The sequence below is a fragment of the Canis aureus genome, unplaced genomic scaffold (genome assembly GCF_053574225.1).
Source record: "Canis aureus isolate CA01 unplaced genomic scaffold, VMU_Caureus_v.1.0 ptg000378l_RagTag, whole genome shotgun sequence".
NCBI classification, from domain to species: Eukaryota; Metazoa; Chordata; class Mammalia; order Carnivora; family Canidae; genus Canis; species Canis aureus.
The window spans coordinates 1-21437 of NW_027554589.1; the positions used below are offsets into that span (position 1 = coordinate 1).

Consider the following 21437-nt stretch of genomic DNA (forward strand, 5'->3'; position numbering starts at 1 on the left):
CCCTAAAAAAGAACCCCCAAAATTCAGAACAATCGCACAACCAATCCCACCGCTAATAATTAGCACAAGCCCACCATAAATAGGAGATGGTTTAGTGGCAAAACCCACAAAACTCATCACAAAAACGATACTTAAAATAAATACAATGTATGTTATCATTATTCCTACATGGAATTTAACCATGACTAATGACATGAAAAATCATCGTTGTATTTCAACTATAAGAACATTAATGACCAACATTCGAAAAACCCACCCACTAGCCAAAATTGTCAACAATTCATTCATTGACCTCCCAGCGCCATCTAACATCTCTGCTTGATGGAATTTCGGGTCCTTATTAGGAGTATGCTTGATTCTACAGATTCTAACAGGTTTATTTCTAGCTATACACTACACATCGGACACGGCCACAGCTTTTTCATCGGTCACCCACATCTGTCGAGACGTTAACTACGGCTGAATTATCCGCTATATACATGCAAATGGCGCTTCCATATTCTTCATCTGCCTATTCATACATGTGGGACGAGGCCTATACTATGGATCCTATGTATTCATAGAAACATGAAACATTGGAATTGTACTACTATTCGCAACCATAGCCACAGCATTCATAGGCTATGTACTGCCGTGGGACAAATATCATTTTGAGGGGCAACTGTAATCACTAACCTTCTCTCCGCCATCCCCTATATCGGAACCAACTTAGTAGAGTGAATCTGAGGTGGCTTCTCAGTAGACAAAGCAACCTTAACACGATTCTTTGCATTTCATTTTATCTTTCCATTCATCATCGCAGCTCTAGCAATAGTACACCTCCTATTTCTACACGAAACCGGATCCAACAACCCCTCAGGAATCACATCAGACTCAGACAAAATTCCGTTTCACCCCTACTACACAATTAAAGATATCCTAGGAATCCTACTCCTGCTCCTAGTCTTAATATCACTAGTTTTATTTTCACCAGACCTATTAGGAGATCCAGACAACTACACCCCTGCAAACCCCCTAAACACCCCTCCACATATCAAACCTGAATGATACTTCCTATTCGCCTATGCCATCCTACGATCTATCCCTAATAAATTAGGAGGTGTACTCGCCCTAGTATTCTCCATCCTAATTTTAGCATTCATTCCATTCCTCCACACATCTAAGCAACGCAGTATAATATTCCGACCCCTCAGCCAATGCCTATTCTGACTTTTAGTCGCCGATCTTCTCACTTTAACTTGGATTGGAGGACAGCCAGTTGAACACCCTTTCATCATTATCGGACAGGTCGCCTCAATTCTATATTTCACCATCCTATTGATTCTAATGCCAACAATTAGCGTTATCGAAAATAATCTTCTAAAATGAAGAGTCTTTGTAGTATAATCATTACCTTGGTCTTGTAAACCAAAAATGGAGAGTAGTCGCCCTCCCTAAGACTCAAGGAAGAAGCTCTTGCTCCACCATCAGCACCCAAAGCTGAAATTCTTCTTAAACTATTCCCTGACACCCCCTACATTCATATATTGGACCACCTCTACTGTGCTATGTCAGTATCTCCAAAAAATCCTTCTTTCCCTCCCCTATGTACGTCGTGCATTAATGGCTTGCCCCATGCATATAAGCATGTACATGATATTATATCTTTACATAGGACATGTCTAGTCCAATTCCACAACCCATTGATCCTCAACAGTAACTAGATGCATATCACTTAGTCCAATAAGGGCTTAATCACCATGCCTCGAGAAACCATCAATCCTTGCCTGTAATGTCACTCTTCTCGCTCCGGGCCCATGCTAATGTGGGGGTTACTATCATGAAACTATACCTGGCATCTGGTTCTTACCTCAGGGCCATGACTCTATTTATTCCAATCCTACTAATTCTCGCAAATGGGACATCTCGATGGACTAGTGACTAATCAGCCCATGATCACACATAACTGTGGTGTCATGCATTTGGTATCTTTTATTTTTAGGGGGGGAATCTGCTATCACTCATCTATGACCGCAACGGCACTAACTCTAACTTATCTTCTGCTCTCAGGGAATATGCCCGTCGCGGCCCTAATGCAGTCAAATAACTTGTAGCTGGACTTATTCATTATCATTTATCAACTCACGCATAAAATCAAGGTGCTATTCAGTCAATGGTTTCAGGACATATAATTCTAGGACACACGTGTGTACACGTACGTACACGTGTGTACACGTACGTACACGTGTGTACACGTACGTACACGTGTGTACACGTACGTACACGTGTGTACACGTACGTACACGTGTGTACACGTACGTACACGTGTGTACACGTACGTACACGTGTGTACACGTACGTACACGTGTGTACACGTACGTACACGTGTGTACACGTACGTACACGTGTGTACACGTACGTACACGTGTGTACACGTACGTACACGTACGTACACGTACGTACACGTGTGTACACGTACGTACACGTGTGTACACGTACGTACACGTGTGTACACGTACGTACACGCGCAAGACATTAAGTTAACTTATACAAACCCCCCTTACCCCCCATAAACTCATGTCATCTATTATACACTTATTTATGTCCTGCCAAACCCCAAAAACAGGACTAAGTGCATACAATACTCACAAGCTTTATTTAAATTGTATACAAATGTATTGCTACTCTAGTTAACTTAACACAACAGTCTTACACGCATTCGATCTCGTGGTCTATCTATAGATAGCATCCCCTTTTTTTTTCCTCTCATATTTACTATGTATTTTATTTATTATACACACTACAATTTCAGTATAAGTTAATGTAGCTTAATTAATAAAGCAAGGCACTGAAAATGCCAAGATGAGTCGCACGACTCCATAAACACAAAGGTTTGGTCCTAGCCTTCCTATTAGTTCTTAGTAGACTTACACATGCAAGTCTCCACGCCCCAGTGAGAATGCCCTTAAAATCAGCAGTGATCTAAAGGAGCAGGTATCAAGCACACTCTTAAGTAGCTCATAACACCTTGCTAAGCCACACCCCCACGGGATACAGCAGTGATAAAAATTAAGCCATAAACGAAAGTTTGACTAAGCCATACTAAAAAGGGTTGGTAAATTTCGTGCCAGCCACCGCGGTCATACGATTAACCCAAACTAATAGGCCCACGGCGTAAAGCGTGTTTAAGATACCTTTGCACTAAAGTTAAAACTTAACTAAGCCGTAAAAAGCTACAGTTACCATAAAATAGACCACGAAAGTGACTTTATAATAATCTGACTACACGATAGCTAAGACCCAAACTGGGATTAGATACCCCACTATGCTTAGCCCTAAACATAGATAATTTTACAACAAAATAATTCGCCAGAGGACTACTAGCAATAGCTTAAAACTCAAAGGACTTGGCGGTGCTTTATATCCCTCTAGAGGAGCCTGTTCTATAATCGATAAACCCCGATAAACCTCACCACCCTTTGCTAATTCAGTCTATATACCGCCATCTTCAGCAAACCCTCAAAAGGTAGAATAGTAAGCACAATCATTTTACATAAAAAAGTTAGGTCAAGGTGTAACTTATGGGGTGGGAAGAAATGGGCTACATTTTCTACCCAAGAACATTCCACGAACGTTTTTATGAAATTAAAAACTGAAGGAGGATTTAGTAGTAAATTAAGAATAGAGAGCTTAATTGAATAGGGCCATGAAGCACGCACACACCGCCCGTCACCCTCCTCAAGTAATAAGACACAACCATAACCATATTAACTTAACTAAGACACAAGAGGAGACAAGTCGTAACAAGGTAAGCATACCGGAAGGTGTGCTTGGATTAATCAAAGTGTAGCTTAACTAAAGCGTCTGGCCTACACCCAGAAGATTTCATTACTTATGACCACTTTGAACAAAAGCTAGCCCAACTAACCCCAAACTTAAGTATCACAGACATATAAAGTAAAACATTTAGTTAAATAATAAAAGTATAGGAGATAGAAATTTTAATTGGAGCGATAGAGATAGTACCGTAAGGGAATGATGAAAGACATCTTAACAGTATTAAACAGCAAAGATTACCCCTTTTACCTTTTGCATAATGAACTAGCCAGAAACGACTTAACAAAGAGAACTTAAGCTAAGCTCCCCGAAACCAGACGAGCTACCCATAAACAATCTAAAAGGATCAACTCATCTATGTAGCAAAATAGTGAGAAGATTTGTGGGTAGAGGTGAAAAGCCTAACGAGCCTGGTGATAGCTGGTTGCCCACAAACAGAATTTTAGTTCAACTTTAAATTTACCTAAAAAAAACAAAATTTTAATGTAAATTTAAAATATAGTCTAAGAAGGTACAGCTTCTTAGAATCAGGATACAACCTTTATTAGAGAGTATATACTAACATCACCATAGTTGGCTTAAAAGCAGCCACCAATTGAGAAAGCGTTCCAGCTCAACAAACAATATAACTTAATCCCAATCATATTACATCAACTCCTAATTATACCTCCTGGGCCATTCTATTTAAATATAGAAGCAACAATGCTAGTATGAGTAACAAGAACTATTTTCTCCCCGCATAAGCTTATATCAGAAACGGATAGACCACTGATAGTTAACAATCTGATAATATCAACCCAAAAATGAAATACTTATCTACCCTATTGTTAACCCAACACAGGCATGCATTTAAGGAAAGATTAAAAGGAGTAAAAGGAACTCGGCAAACACAAACCCCGCCTGTTTACCAAAAACATCACCTCCAGCATTTCTAGTATTGGAGGCACTGCCTGCCCAGTGACACTTGTTTAACGGCCGCGGTATCCTGACCGTGCAAAGGTAGCATAATCATTTGTTCTCTAAATAAGGACTTGTATGAATGGCCACACGAGGGTTTAACTGTCTCTTATTCCCAATCAGTGAAATTGACCTTCCCGTGAAGAGGCGGGAATGCCACAATAAGACGAGAAGACCCTATGGAGCTTTAATTAACTAACCCAAACTTATGGATACTAAATACCTACAAGGCATAACATTACACCATTATTGTGGGTTAGCAATTTAGGTTGGGGTGACCTCGGAATATAAAAAAACTCCCGAGTGATTAAAATTTAGACCCACAAGTCAAAATATAACATCACTTATTGATCCAATAATTTTTGATCAACGGAACAAGTTACCCTAGGGATAACAGCGCAATCCTATTCAAGAGTCCATATCGACAATAGGGTTTACGACCTCGATGTTGGATCAGGACATCCTAATGGTGCAGCAGCTATTAAGGGTTCGTTTGTTCAACGATTAAAGTCCTACGTGATCTGAGTTCAGACCGGAGTAATCCAGGTCGGTTTCTATCTATTATATAACCTCCCCCAGTACGAAAGGACAAGGGATGTAAGGCCTACCTCACAAAGGCGCCTTAAAACTAATAGATGAAGTCAACTCAATCTAACCAGTTTATCTCCTCATAAGCCCGAGAAAAGGGGCTTTGTTAGGGTGGCAGAGCCCGGTAACTGCGTAAAACTTAAACCTTTATTATCAGAGGTTCAATTCCTCTCCCTAACAAAATGTTCTTTATCAACATTATCTCTCTTATCATCCCAATCCTTCTTGCCGTAGCCTTCCTCACCCTCGTTGAACGAAAAGTCTTAGGCTACATACAACTTCGAAAAGGGCCTAATATCGTAGGCCCCTACGGCCTCCTTCAACCAATCGCAGATGCAGTAAAACTCTTCACAAAAGAACCTCTACGACCACTTACATCCTCCATATCAATATTCATTCTAGCCCCCATTCTAGCTCTATCACTAGCCCTAACTATATGAATCCCTCTCCCAATGCCCTACCCACTCATTAATATAAACTTAGGAGTCCTATTCATACTAGCAATATCAAGTCTCGCCGTATACTCCATCCTTTGGTCAGGATGAGCCTCAAACTCCAAATACGCTCTAATCGGAGCCCTCCGAGCAGTAGCTCAAACAATCTCATATGAAGTAACACTAGCAATCATTCTCCTATCAGTCCTCCTAATAAACGGGTCATTTACACTATCCACACTAATTATCACCCAAGAACATATATGACTAATCTTTCCGGCCTGGCCCCTAGCCATGATATGATTCATTTCTACTCTAGCAGAAACTAACCGAGCCCCCTTCGACTTAACTGAAGGAGAATCCGAACTAGTTTCTGGATTTAACGTAGAGTATGCAGCGGGTCCTTTTGCCCTATTCTTTCTAGCAGAGTACGCAAATATCATTATAATAAATATCCTCACAACAATTCTATTCTTCGGTGCATTCCACAACCCATTTATACCAGAACTCTACTCTATTAACTTCACTATAAAAACCCTCTTACTAACTATCTGCTTCCTATGAATTCGAGCATCATACCCTCGATTCCGCTATGATCAATTAATACACTTATTGTGAAAAAATTTTCTACCCCTAACTTTAGCCCTATGCATATGACATGTTGCCTTACCCATTATTACCGCGAGTATCCCACCCCAAACATAAGAAATATGTCTGATAAAAGAGTTACTTTGATAGAGTAAATAATAGAGGTTTAAATCCTCTTATTTCTAGAATAATAGGCTTCGAACCTAATCTTAAGAATTCAAAGATCTTCGTGCTACCAAACTTACACTATATTCTACAGTAAGGTCAGCTAAATTAAGCTATCGGGCCCATACCCCGAAAATGTTGGTTTATACCCTTCCCGTACTAATAAAACCCCCTATTCTCACTATTATTATAGCAACTATCATGGCAGGGACCATAATCGTCATACTAAGCTCGCACTGATTACTGATCTGAATTGGATTCGAAATAAACATGCTAGCCATCATCCCTATCCTCATAAAAAAGTATAATCCACGAGCCATAGAAGCCTCTACAAAATATTTTCTTACACAAGCTACTGCCTCAATATTACTAATAATAGGAGTCACCATTAACCTTCTTTACTCCGGCCAATGAGTAATCTCAAAAATCTCAAACCCCATCGCATCCATCATAATAACCACCGCCCTAACAATAAAACTAGGCCTATCTCCATTCCACTTCTGAGTTCCCGAAGTAGCACAAGGAGTAACACTTATATCAGGAATAATCCTACTAACATGACAAAAAATCGCACCTATATCCATCCTATATCAAATCTCCCCATCAATTAACACCAACCTTCTTATACTAATAGCCCTCGCATCCGTTCTAGTAGGAGGCTGAGGCGGACTAAATCAAACTCAACTACGAAAAATCATAGCATACTCCTCCATTGCCCACATAGGCTGAATAGCCGCTATCATTATTTACAACCCTACAATAATAATCCTAAACTTAACTTTATATATTCTAATAACACTATCTACCTTCATACTATTCATATTAAACTCATCCACCACAACCTTATCCTTATCCCACATATGAAATAAATTTCCCCTAATCACCTCCATAATCTTAATCTTAATATTATCCCTAGGAGGACTACCCCCATTATCTGGCTTCATCCCTAAATGAATAATTATTCAAGAATTAACAAAAAATAACATAATTATTATTCCAACACTAATAGCCATCACCGCTCTACTTAACTTATATTTCTACCTGCGACTCACATATAGCACCGCACTTACCATATTCCCGTCCACAAATAACATAAAAATAAAATGACAATTCGAGTACACAAAAAAGGCAACCCTACTACCCCCCTTAATCATTATCTCAACTATACTACTCCCGCTAACACCTATATTATCAGTCTTGGACTAGGAGTTTAGGTTAGACCAGACCAAGAGCCTTCAAAGCTCTAAGCAAGTGCTATACACTTAACCCCTGACCAAATCACCTCTAAGGGCTGCAAGAATCTATCTTACATCAATTGAATGCAAATCAAACACTTTAATTAAGCTAAGCCCTCCCTAGATTGGTGAGCTTCTACCTCACGAAATTTTAGTTAACAGCTAAATACCCTAGTAACTGGCTTCAATCTACCTTCTCCCGCCGCGTAGAAAAAAAAGGCGGGAGAAGCCCCGGCGGCGTCTAGGCTGCTTCTTTGAATTTGCAATTCAATATGAAAATTCACCACAGAGCTTGGCAAAAAGAGGACTTAAACCTCTATTTTTAGATTTACAGTCTAATGCTTTTATCAGCCATTTTACCTATGTTCATTAACCGATGACTGTTCTCTACTAATCACAAAGATATTGGTACTTTATACTTACTATTTGGAGCATGAGCCGGCATAGTAGGCACTGCCTTGAGCCTCCTCATCCGAGCCGAACTAGGTCAGCCCGGTACTTTACTAGGCGACGATCAAATTTATAACGTCGTCGTAACCGCCCATGCTTTCGTAATAATCTTCTTCATAGTCATGCCCATTATAATTGGGGGCTTTGGAAACTGACTAGTGCCATTAATAATTGGTGCTCCGGACATGGCATTCCCCCGAATAAATAACATGAGCTTCTGACTTCTTCCTCCATCTTTTCTTCTACTATTAGCATCTTCTATGGTAGAAGCAGGTGCAGGAACGGGGTGGACCGTTTACCCCCCACTGGCTGGCAATCTGGCCCATGCAGGAGCATCCGTTGATCTTACAATTTTCTCCTTACATTTAGCCGGAGTCTCTTCTATTTTAGGGGCAATTAATTTCATTACTACTATTATCAACATAAAACCCCCTGCAATATCCCAGTATCAAACCCCCCTATTTGTATGATCAGTACTAATTACAGCAGTTCTACTCCTACTATCCCTGCCTGTACTGGCTGCTGGAATTACAATACTTTTAACAGACCGTAATCTTAATACGACATTTTTCGATCCCGCTGGAGGAGGAGACCCTATCCTATATCAACACTTATTCTGATTCTTCGGACATCCTGAAGTTTACATTCTTATCCTGCCAGGGTTCGGAATAATTTCTCACATTGTCACTTACTACTCAGGGAAAAAAGAGCCTTTCGGCTATATAGGAATAGTATGGGCAATAATATCTATTGGGTTTTTAGGCTTTATCGTATGAGCTCACCATATGTTTACTGTAGGAATAGACGTAGACACACGAGCATACTTCACATCCGCCACTATAATTATCGCTATTCCAACAGGAGTAAAAGTATTTAGTTGACTGGCAACACTTCACGGAGGCAATATTAAATGATCTCCAGCTATGCTATGAGCTTTAGGGTTTATTTTCTTATTCACAGTAGGCGGGCTAACAGGCATTGTCCTAGCTAATTCGTCCTTAGACATCGTTCTTCATGATACGTATTATGTTGTAGCTCATTTTCACTATGTGCTCTCAATGGGAGCAGTTTTTGCCATTATGGGAGGATTTGCCCACTGATTCCCCTTATTCTCAGGTTATACTCTTAACGATACTTGAGCAAAGATTCACTTTACAATTATATTTGTGGGAGTAAATATAACTTTCTTCCCTCAGCATTTCCTAGGTTTATCCGGAATACCTCGTCGGTACTCTGACTATCCAGATGCATATACCACCTGAAATACCGTCTCCTCTATAGGATCGTTTATCTCGCTTACAGCGGTGATGCTTATAATTTTTATAATCTGAGAGGCCTTTGCATCCAAACGAGAAGTTGCTATAGTAGAACTTACTACAACTAATATTGAATGACTACATGGATGTCCCCCTCCATATCACACGTTCGAAGAACCTACATATGTAATCCAAAAATAAGAAAGGAAGGAATCGAACCCCCTAAAATTGGTTTCAAGCCAATGTCATAACCACTATGTCTTTCTCAATCAGGAGGTATTAGTAAAATATTACATAACTTTGTCAAGGTTAAATTATAGGTGAAACCCCTATATACCTCTATGGCGTACCCATTTCAACTCGGATTACAGGACGCAACCTCCCCTATTATAGAGGAGCTACTTCATTTTCATGACCATACACTAATAATTGTATTCTTAATCAGTTCTTTAGTTCTCTACATCATTTCCCTAATATTGACTACAAAATTAACTCATACAAGCACAATAGACGCACAGGAAGTAGAAACAGTATGAACTATCCTACCCGCCATTATCCTAATCCTAATCGCTCTACCTTCCCTCCGAATCCTTTATATAATAGACGAAATCAATAACCCCTCTTTAACCGTGAAAACAATAGGCCACCAATGATACTGAAGCTATGAATATACTGATTATGAAGACTTAAACTTTGACTCCTACATAATCCCAACACAAGAATTAAAGCCAGGAGAACTCCGACTATTAGAAGTAGACAACCGAGTTGTCCTCCCAATAGAAATAACCATCCGAATACTTATTTCTTCAGAAGACGTTTTGCATTCATGAGCTGTTCCATCACTAGGTCTAAAAACTGACGCTATTCCAGGACGACTAAACCAAACCACCCTTATAGCCATACGACCGGGACTGTATTATGGCCAGTGCTCTGAAATCTGCGGATCTAACCATAGCTTTATACCCATTGTTCTTGAAATAGTCCCCCTATCTTATTTTGAAACCTGATCTGCCTTAATAGTATAACCTAGACTAGACTTACTCATTAAGAAGCTATAAAGCATTAACCTTTTAAGTTAAAGACTGGGAGTTTTAACCTCCCCTTAATGAAATGCCACAGCTAGACACATCCACCTGATTTATTATAATCTTTTCAATATTTCTCACCCTCTTCATTCTATTCCAACTAAAAATTTCAAATCACCACTACCCGGAAAACCCAATAACCAAGTCTACTAAAATCACTAGTCAACATAATCCTTGAGAAAACAAATGAACGAAAATTTATTCGCCTCTTTCGCTGCCCCCTCAATAATAGGTCTCCCTATTGTAGTACTGATCGTCATATTCCCTTCCTTTTATTCCCAGCACCCAATCGCCTAATCAATAATCGGTTAATCTCCATTCAGCAATGATTAATTCAATTAACATCAAAACAAATACTAGCAATTCATAATCAAAAGGGACGAACCTGAGCTCTCATACTTATATCACTAATTCTATTCATTGGTTCAACTAACCTACTTGGACTACTACCCCACTCATTTACGCCCACGACACAACTCTCTATAAACCTCGGAATAGCAATCCCCCTATGAGCAGGGACAGTAATTACCGGTTTCCGCTATAAGACCAAAGCATCCTTGGCACACTTTCTACCCCAAGGCACCCCTCTTCCCCTAATTCCAATACTAGTAATCATCGAAACTATTAGTCTATTCATTCAACCCATAGCTCTAGCCGTTCGATTAACCGCCAATATTACTGCAGGACACCTCCTAATCCATTTGATTGGAGGGGCTACCTTAGCTCTTATTAATATTAGCGCGACCACAGCTTTCATCACTTTTATTATTTTAATTCTATTTACGATTCTAGAGTTTGCTGTTGCCTTAATTCAAGCCTATGTCTTTACCTTACTAGTAAGTCTATACTTACATGACAACACCTAATGACCCACCAAACTCACGCTTACCATATAGTTAACCCAAGCCCATGACCGCTAACAGGAGCCCTTTCTGCCCTTCTTATAACATCGGGTCTTATCATATGATTTCACTATAACTCAATATCCCTACTTACATTAGGATTCACAACCAACCTGCTAACCATATACCAGTGATGACGAGATGTGATCCGAGAAGGCACATTCCAAGGACATCACACCCCTATTGTACAAAAAGGACTACGGTACGGAATAGTTCTTTTTATTGTATCAGAAGTATTTTTCTTTGCAGGCTTCTTTTGAGCCTTTTACCATTCCAGCCTAGCCCCTACTCCTGAACTTGGAGGTTGCTGACCTCCCACCGGCATTATTCCTCTTAACCCACTAGAAGTTCCTCTACTCAACACCTCAGTCCTCCTAGCCTCCGGAGTATCTATTACTTGAGCCCATCATAGTTTAATAGAAGGCAATCGTAAACACATACTTCAAGGCCTATTTATTACAATCTCCTTAGGCGTATATTTTACACTATTACAGGCCTCCGAATACTACGAGACATCTTTTACAATCTCCGACGGAGTGTACGGATCTACCTTTTTTATAGCTACTGGGTTTCACGGACTACATGTAATTATTGGCTCCACATTCCTTATCGTGTGCTTTCTCCGACAACTATACTACCACTTCACATCAAACCACCACTTCGGATTTGAAGCCGCTGCATGATATTGACACTTTGTTGATGTAGTCTGACTATTCTTATATGTATCTATTTATTGATGAGGATCCTATTTCTTTAGTATAACTAGTACAATTGACTTCCAATCAGTTAGCTCCAGATCAACCTGGAAAGAAGTAATAAACGTAATACTAACCTTGATAACTAATGTAACCCTAGCGTCCTTACTTGTACTAATCGCATTCTGACTTCCCCAACTAAATATTTATACAGACAAGACAAGCCCCTACGAATGTGGTTTTGACCCCATGGGATCTGCTCGCCTACCTTTCTCTATAAAATTCTTCCTAGTTGCCATCACATTCCTGCTTTTCGACCTAGAAATCGCACTCCTACTCCCACTTCCCTGAGCGTCACAAACCAACAAGTTGACAACAATACTTATCATAGCACTCCTACTAATCTCCCTCCTAGCTGCAAGCCTAGCGTACGAATGAACCGAAAAGGGGCTAGAATGAACCGAATATGATAATTAGTTTAAGCCAAAACAAATGATTTCGACTCATTAGATTATGATTTATCTCATAATTATCATATGTCCATAGTATATATTAATATCTTTCTGGCATTCATTCTTTCTCTAATAGGTATACTTGTTTATCGATCACACCTAATATCATCGCTACTATGCTTAGAGGGCATAATATTATCACTATTTGTAATAATATCTGTAACTATTCTCAACAACCACCTTACATTAGCCAGCATGATACCAATCGTACTACTAGTATTTGCTGCCTGCGAAGCAGCATTAGGACTATCTCTACTAGTTATAGTATCTAACACCTACGGGACTGATTACGTACAAAACCTAAACCTCTTACAATGCTAAAAATTATCATCCCCACTATCATACTGATCCCCCTTACATGAGTATCAAAGCCTAACATAATCTGAATTAACACGACAACATATGGTTTGCTAATCAGCTTAATCAGCTTATTCTACCTGAATCAACCAAATGATAATACATTGAACCCCTCCTTAATATTTTTCTCTGACTCCCTATCAGCACCGCTACTAGCACTTACAACATGACTTCTACCCCTTATACTTATAGCAAGCCAACACCATTTATCAAAAGAACCCTTAACTCGAAAAAAACTATATATTTCAATACTGATTCTTCTCCAGTTGTTCCTAATTATAACTTTCACCGCCTCTGAACTTATCTTCTTTTACATCCTATTTGAGGCAACACTAATCCCAACCCTGATCATTATTACCCGATGGGGGAATCAAACTGAACGACTAAACGCAGGGCTCTACTTCTTATTTTATACTTTAATAGGATCTCTCCCACTCCTAGTAGCTCTCCTTTACATCCACAATTTCATGGGCTCCCTAAATTTTCTCATAATTCAATACTGAATTCAACCTCTGCCAAACTCCTGATCTAATGTTTTCTTATGATTGGCATGCATGATAGCATTCATAGTAAAGATACCTCTATACGGCCTCCACTTGTGACTACCAAAAGCACACGTAGAGGCCCCTATTGCCGGCTCCATGGTACTTGCCGCCGTACTCCTGAAATTAGGAGGCTATGGCATGATACGAATTACAACCCTACTAAACCCCCTGACCAACTTCATAGCGTATCCTTTCATAATATTATCTCTATGAGGCATAATCATAACAAGCTCTATCTGTCTCCGTCAAACAGATCTAAAATCCCTAATTGCATACTCCTCAGTTAGTCATATGGCACTCGTTATTGTAGCGGTTCTTATTCAAACACCATGAAGTTATATAGGTGCAACAGCCCTAATAATTGCCCATGGTTTAACATCCTCGATGCTATTCTGCTTAGCCAACTCCAATTACGAACGAATCCATAGCCGTACTATGATTCTCGCACGAGGACTTCAAACCCTCCTTCCCCTGATAGCAGCCTGATGGTTATTAGCAAGCCTCACAAATCTGGCTCTTCCTCCAACAATTAATCTTATCGGAGAACTATTTGTAGTGATATCCTCATTCTCATGATCCAACATTACTATTATTCTAATAGGAATTAACATCACCATCACTGCCCTATACTCACTTTATATACTAATCACCACACAGCGTGGTAAATATTCCCACCATATCAAAAATATCAAACCGTCATTCACACGAGAAAATGCCCTAATAACCTTGCATCTACTGCCTCTACTCCTCCTATCCCTTAACCCTAAAATTATTCTCGGTCCCATCTACTGTAAGCATAGTTTAACAAAAACATTAGATTGTGAATCTAATAATAAAAGCTCAAACCTTTTTGCTTACCGAAAAAGTACTGCAAGAACTGCTAACTCATGCTCCCATGTATAAGAACATGGCTTTTTCAACTTTTATAGGATAGAAGTAATCCATTGGTCTTAGGAACCAAAAAATTGGTGCAACTCCAAATAAAAGTAATAAATATATTTACTTCATGCATAATCACAGCTCTAGTCATTCTTACTTTGCCCATCATTATAACCTCTACTAAACTCTACAAAAATAAGCTATACCCATACTATGTAAAAACCGCTACTTCTTACGCATTCATAATTAGCATAATTCCCACAATAATATTCATCTACTCAGGACAGGAAACAATTGTTTCAAACTGACATTGAATAACAATCCAGACCATAAAACTATCCATGAGTTTTAAATTAGACTACTTCTCAATAATCTTTGTGCCCGTAGCCCTTTTTGTCACGTGGTCTATTATAGAGTTTTCTATATGATATATACACTCCGATCCTTATATTAACCGATTTTTCAAGTATCTTCTCTTATTTCTTATTACTATAATAGTCTTAGTCACCGCAAACAACATATTCCAACTATTCATTGGCTGAGAAGGAGTTGGCATTATATCATTTTTACTTATTGGATGATGATACGGCCGAACCGATGCAAATACAGCTGCCCTACAAGCTATCCTCTATAACCGTATTGGAGATGTAGGCTTCATTATAACCATAGCATGGTTTCTATTGAACTTAAACACATGAGACCTTCAACAAATCTTTATTACAACAAACGATAATTTTAATTTGCCGCTACTTGGCTTACTATTAGCAGCTACCGGTAAATCTGCTCAATTCGGCTTACATCCCTGACTCCCCTCAGCCATAGAAGGCCCCACTCCTGTATCAGCCCTACTTCACTCAAGCACAATAGTTGTAGCAGGAGTATTTCTTCTTATCCGCTTTCATCCACTAATAGAGCATAATCAAACTATTCAAACCCTCACTTTATGCTTAGGGGCTATTACTACACTATTTACTGCAATCTGCGCTCTTACACAGAACGATATCAAAAAAATTGTAGCGTTCTCTACCTCAAGCCAACTAGGCCTAATAATAGTAACAATTGGCATTAACCAGCCTTACCTAGCCTTCTTACACATCTGCACTCACGCATTTTTTAAAGCTATGTTATTCATATGTTCAGGGTCAATTATCCACAGCCTAAACGATGAACAAGACATTCGAAAGATAGGTGGCCTATTTAAAGTCCTTCCCTTCACCACAACTTCCCTGATTGTCGGAAGCCTCGCATTAACAGGCATACCTTTCCTTACAGGATTCTACTCCAAAGACCTGATCATCGAGTCCGCTAACACGTCGAATACCAACGCCTGAGCCCTCTTAATTACACTCGTTGCCACATCCCTAACCGCTGCCTACAGCACCCGAATTATATTCTTCGCTCTACTAGGCCAGCCCCGCTTCTCCCCTATAATCCTTATCAACGAGAATAATCCTCTCCTAATTAACTCTATTAAACGACTCCTTATCGGAAGTGTATTTGCAGGATACATTATCTCCCACAGCATCACACCCACCACCATCCCACAGATAACTATGCCTCATTATCTAAAAATGATAGCCCTTGCAGTAACTATCTTGGGTTTCATCCTGGCACTAGAACTAAACCTTACCATACAAGGACTCAAATTTAACTATCCATCTAATTACTTTAAATTTTCCACCCTCCTTGGCTATTATCCAACCATTATGCACCGCCTCACACCTAAAACAAGTTTAACCATCAGCCAGAAATCAGCATCTATACTTCTGGACTCCATCTGACTAGAAAACATCCTACCCAAATCAATCTCGTATTTCCAAATAAAATCTTCTACCCTTATTTCAAATCAAAAGGGTCTCATCAAGCTCTATTTCCTATCGTTCATACTAACTATAATTCTCAGCCTACTAATCCTTAATTACCACGGGTAACTTCCATGATAACCAACACACCAGTTAACAGCGACCAACCTGTAACAATCACCAACCAGGTTCCATAACTATATAAAGCCGCAATACCCATAGCCTCTTCACTAAAAAACCCAGAGTCCCCCGTATCATAAATTACCCAATCCCCTATTCCATTAAACTTTAATACTACCTCCACCTCATCATCCTTCAAAATATAGCAAGCAGTCAACAACTCAGACAATAGACCAGTAATAAAAGCCGCTAGAACAGCCTTATTTGAAACTCACACCTCAGGGTATTGCTCAGTAGCCATAGCAGTTGTATAACCAAATACTACTAATATACCCCCCAAATAAATTAAAAACACTATCAGCCCTAAAAAAGAACCCCCAAAATTCAGAACAATCGCACAACCAATCCCACCGCTAATAATTAGCACAAGCCCACCATAAATAGGAGATGGTTTAGTGGCAAAACCCACAAAACTCATCACAAAAACGATACTTAAAATAAATACAATGTATGTTATCATTATTCCTACATGGAATTTAACCATGACTAATGACATGAAAAATCATCGTTGTATTTCAACTATAAGAACATTAATGACCAACATTCGAAAAACCCACCCACTAGCCAAAATTGTCAACAATTCATTCATTGACCTCCCAGCGCCATCTAACATCTCTGCTTGATGGAATTTCGGGTCCTTATTAGGAGTATGCTTGATTCTACAGATTCTAACAGGTTTATTTCTAGCTATACACTACACATCGGACACGGCCACAGCTTTTTCATCGGTCACCCACATCTGTCGAGACGTTAACTACGGCTGAATTATCCGCTATATACATGCAAATGGCGCTTCCATATTCTTCATCTGCCTATTCATACATGTGGGACGAGGCCTATACTATGGATCCTATGTATTCATAGAAACATGAAACATTGGAATTGTACTACTATTCGCAACCATAGCCACAGCATTCATAGGCTATGTACTGCCGTGAGGACAAATATCATTTTGAGGGGCAACTGTAATCACTAACCTTCTCTCCGCCATCCCCTATATCGGAACCAACTTAGTAGAGTGAATCTGAGGTGGCTTCTCAGTAGACAAAGCAACCTTAACACGATTCTTTGCATTTCATTTTATCTTTCCATTCATCATCGCAGCTCTAGCAATAGTACACCTCCTATTTCTACACGAAACCGGATCCAACAACCCCTCAGGAATCACATCAGACTCAGACAAAATTCCGTTTCACCCCTACTACACAATTAAAGATATCCTAGGAATCCTACTCCTGCTCCTAGTCTTAATATCACTAGTTTTATTTTCACCAGACCTATTAGGAGATCCAGACAACTACACCCCTGCAAACCCCCTAAACACCCCTCCACATATCAAACCTGAATGATACTTCCTATTCGCCTATGCCATCCTACGATCTATCCCTAATAAATTAGGAGGTGTACTCGCCCTAGTATTCTCCATCCTAATTTTAGCATTCATTCCATTCCTCCACACATCTAAGCAACGCAGTATAATATTCCGACCCCTCAGCCAATGCCTATTCTGACTTTTAGTCGCCGATCTTCTCACTTTAACTTGGATTGGAGGACAGCCAGTTGAACACCCTTTCATCATTATCGGACAGGTCGCCTCAATTCTATATTTCACCATCCTATTGATTCTAATGCCAACAATTAGCGTTATCGAAAATAATCTTCTAAAATGAAGAGTCTTTGTAGTATAATCATTACCTTGGTCTTGTAAACCAAAAATGGAGAGTAGTCGCCCTCCCTAAGACTCAAGGAAGAAGCTCTTGCTCCACCATCAGCACCCAAAGCTGAAATTCTTCTTAAACTATTCCCTGACACCCCCTACATTCATATATTGGACCACCTCTACTGTGCTATGTCAGTATCTCCAAAAAATCCTTCTTTCCCTCCCCTATGTACGTCGTGCATTAATGGCTTGCCCCATGCATATAAGCATGTACATGATATTATATCTTTACATAGGACATGTCTAGTCCAATTCCACAACCCATTGATCCTCAACAGTAACTAGATGCATATCACTTAGTCCAATAAGGGCTTAATCACCATGCCTCGAGAAACCATCAATCCTTGCCTGTAATGTCACTCTTCTCGCTCCGGGCCCATGCTAATGTGGGGGTTACTATCATGAAACTATACCTGGCATCTGGTTCTTACCTCAGGGCCATGACTCTATTTATTCCAATCCTACTAATTCTCGCAAATGGGACATCTCGATGGACTAGTGACTAATCAGCCCATGATCACACATAACTGTGGTGTCATGCATTTGGTATCTTTTATTTTTAGGGGGGGAATCTGCTATCACTCATCTATGACCGCAACGGCACTAACTCTAACTTATCTTCTGCTCTCAGGGAATATGCCCGTCGCGGCCCTAATGCAGTCAAATAACTTGTAGCTGGACTTATTCATTATCATTTATCAACTCACGCATAAAATCAAGGTGCTATTCAGTCAATGGTTTCAGGACATATAATTCTAGGACACACGTGTGTACACGTACGTACACGTGTGTACACGTACGTACACGTGTGTACACGTACGTACACGTGTGTACACGTACGTACACGTGTGTACACGTACGTACACGTGTGTACACGTACGTACACGTGTGTACACGTACGTACACGTGTGTACACGTACGTACACGTGTGTACACGTACGTACACGTGTGTACACGTACGTACACGTGTGTACACGTACGTACACGTGTGTACACGTACGTACACGTGTGTACACGTACGTACACGTGTGTACACGTACGTACACGTACGTACACGTACGTACACGTGTGTACACGTACGTACACGTGTGTACACGTACGTACACGTGTGTACACGTACGTACACGCGCAAGACATTAAGTTAACTTATACAAACCCCCCTTACCCCCCATAAACTCATGTCATCTATTTATACACTTATTTATGTCCTGCCAAACCCCAAAACAGGACTAAGTGCATACAATACTCACAAGCTTTATTTAAATTGTATACAAATGTATTGCTACTCTAGTTAACTTAACACAACAGTCTTACACGCATTCGATCTCGTGGTCTATCTATAGATAGCATCCCCTTTTTTTTTCCTCTCATATTTACTATGTATTTTATTTATTATACACACTACAATTTTCAGTATAAGTTAATGTAGCTTAATTAATAAAGCAAGGCACTGAAAATGCCAAGATGAGTCGCACGACTCCATAAACACAAAGGTTTGGTCCTAGCCTTCCTATTAGTTCTTAGTAGACTTACACATGCAAGTCTCCACGCCCCAGTGAGAATGCCCTTAAAATCAGCAGTGATCTAAAGGAGCAGGTATCAAGCACACTCTTAAGTAGCTCATAACACCTTGCTAAGCCACACCCCCACGGGATACAGCAGTGATAAAAATTAAGCCATAAACGAAAGTTTGACTAAGCCATACTAAAAAGGGTTGGTAAATTTCGTGCCAGCCACCGCGGTCATACGATTAACCCAAACTAATAGGCCCACGGCGTAAAGCGTGTTTAAGATACCTTTGCACTAAAGTTAAAACTTAACTAAGCCGTAAAAGCTACAGTTACCATAAAATAGACCACGAAAGTGACTTTATAATAATCTGACTACACGATAGCTAAGACCCAAACTGGGATTAGATACCCCACTATGCTTAGCCCTAAACATAGATAATTTTACAACAAAATAAATTCGCCAGAGGACTACTAGCAATAGCTTAAAACTCAAAGGACTTGGCGTGCTTTATATCCCTCTAGAGGAGCCTGTTCTATAATCGATAAACCCCGATAAACTCACCACCCTTTGCTAATTCAGTCTATATACCGCCATCTTCAGCAAACCCTCAAAAGGTAGAATAGTAAGCACAATCATTTTACATAAAAAAGTTAGGTCAAGGTGTAACTTATGGGGTGGGAAGAAATGGGCTACATTTTCTACCCAAGAACATTCCACGAACGTTTTTATGAAATTAAAAACTGAAGGAGGATTTAGTAGTAAATTAAGAATAGAGAGCTTAATTGAATAGGCCATGAAGCACGCACACACCGCCCGTCACCCTCCTCAAGTAATAAGACACAACCATAACCATATTAACTTAACTAAGACACAAGAGGAGACAAGTCGTAACAAGGTAAGCATACCGGAAGGTGTGCTTGGATTAATCAAAGTGTAGCTTAACTAAAGCGTCTGGCCTACACCCAGAAGATTTCATTACTTATGACCACTTTGAACAAAAGCTAGCCCAACTAACCCCAAACTTAAGTATCACAGACATATAAAGTAAAACATTTAGTTAAATAAATAAAAGTATAGGAGATAGAAATTTTAATTGGAGCGATAGAGATAGTACCGTAAGGGAATGATGAAAGACATCTTAACAGTATTAAACAGCAAAGATTACCCCTTTTACCTTTTGCATAATGAACTAGCCAGAAACGACTTAACAAAGAGAACTTAAGCTAAGCTCCCCGAAACCAGACGAGCTACCCATAAACAATCTAAAAGGATCAACTCATCTATGTAGCAAAATAGTGAGAAGATTTGTGGGTAGAGGTGAAAAGCCTAACGAGCCTGGTGATAGCTGTTGCCCACAAACAGAATTTAGTTCAACTTTAAATTTACCTAAAAAAAACAAAATTTTAATGTAAATTTAAAATATAGTCTAAGAAGGTACAGCTTCTTAGAATCAGGATACAACCTTTATTAGAGAGTATATACTAACATCACCATAGTTGGCTTAAAAGCAGCCACCAATTGAGAAAGCGTTCCAGCTCAACAACCAAATATAACTTAATCCCAATCATATTACATCAACTCCTAATTATACCTCCTGGGCCATTCTATTTAAATATAGAAGCAACAATGCTAGTATGAGTAACAAGAACTATTTTCTCCCCGCATAAGCTTATATCAGAAACGGATAGACCACTGATAGTTAACAATCTGATAATATCACCCAAAAATGAAATACTTATCTACCCTATTGTTAACCCAA

At 39.5% G+C, this 21437-nt stretch overlaps 2 pseudogenes; both read left to right on the forward strand.

The window, feature by feature from the left end:
• The first annotated feature begins 2865 nt into the window (after positions 1-2865).
• Positions 2866-3820, forward strand: LOC144310065 (18S ribosomal RNA; annotated as a pseudogene).
• A 15834-nt stretch (positions 3821-19654) lies between these two features.
• On the forward strand, positions 19655-20606 carry LOC144310066 (18S ribosomal RNA; annotated as a pseudogene).
• Positions 20607-21437: the final 831 nt, after the last annotated feature.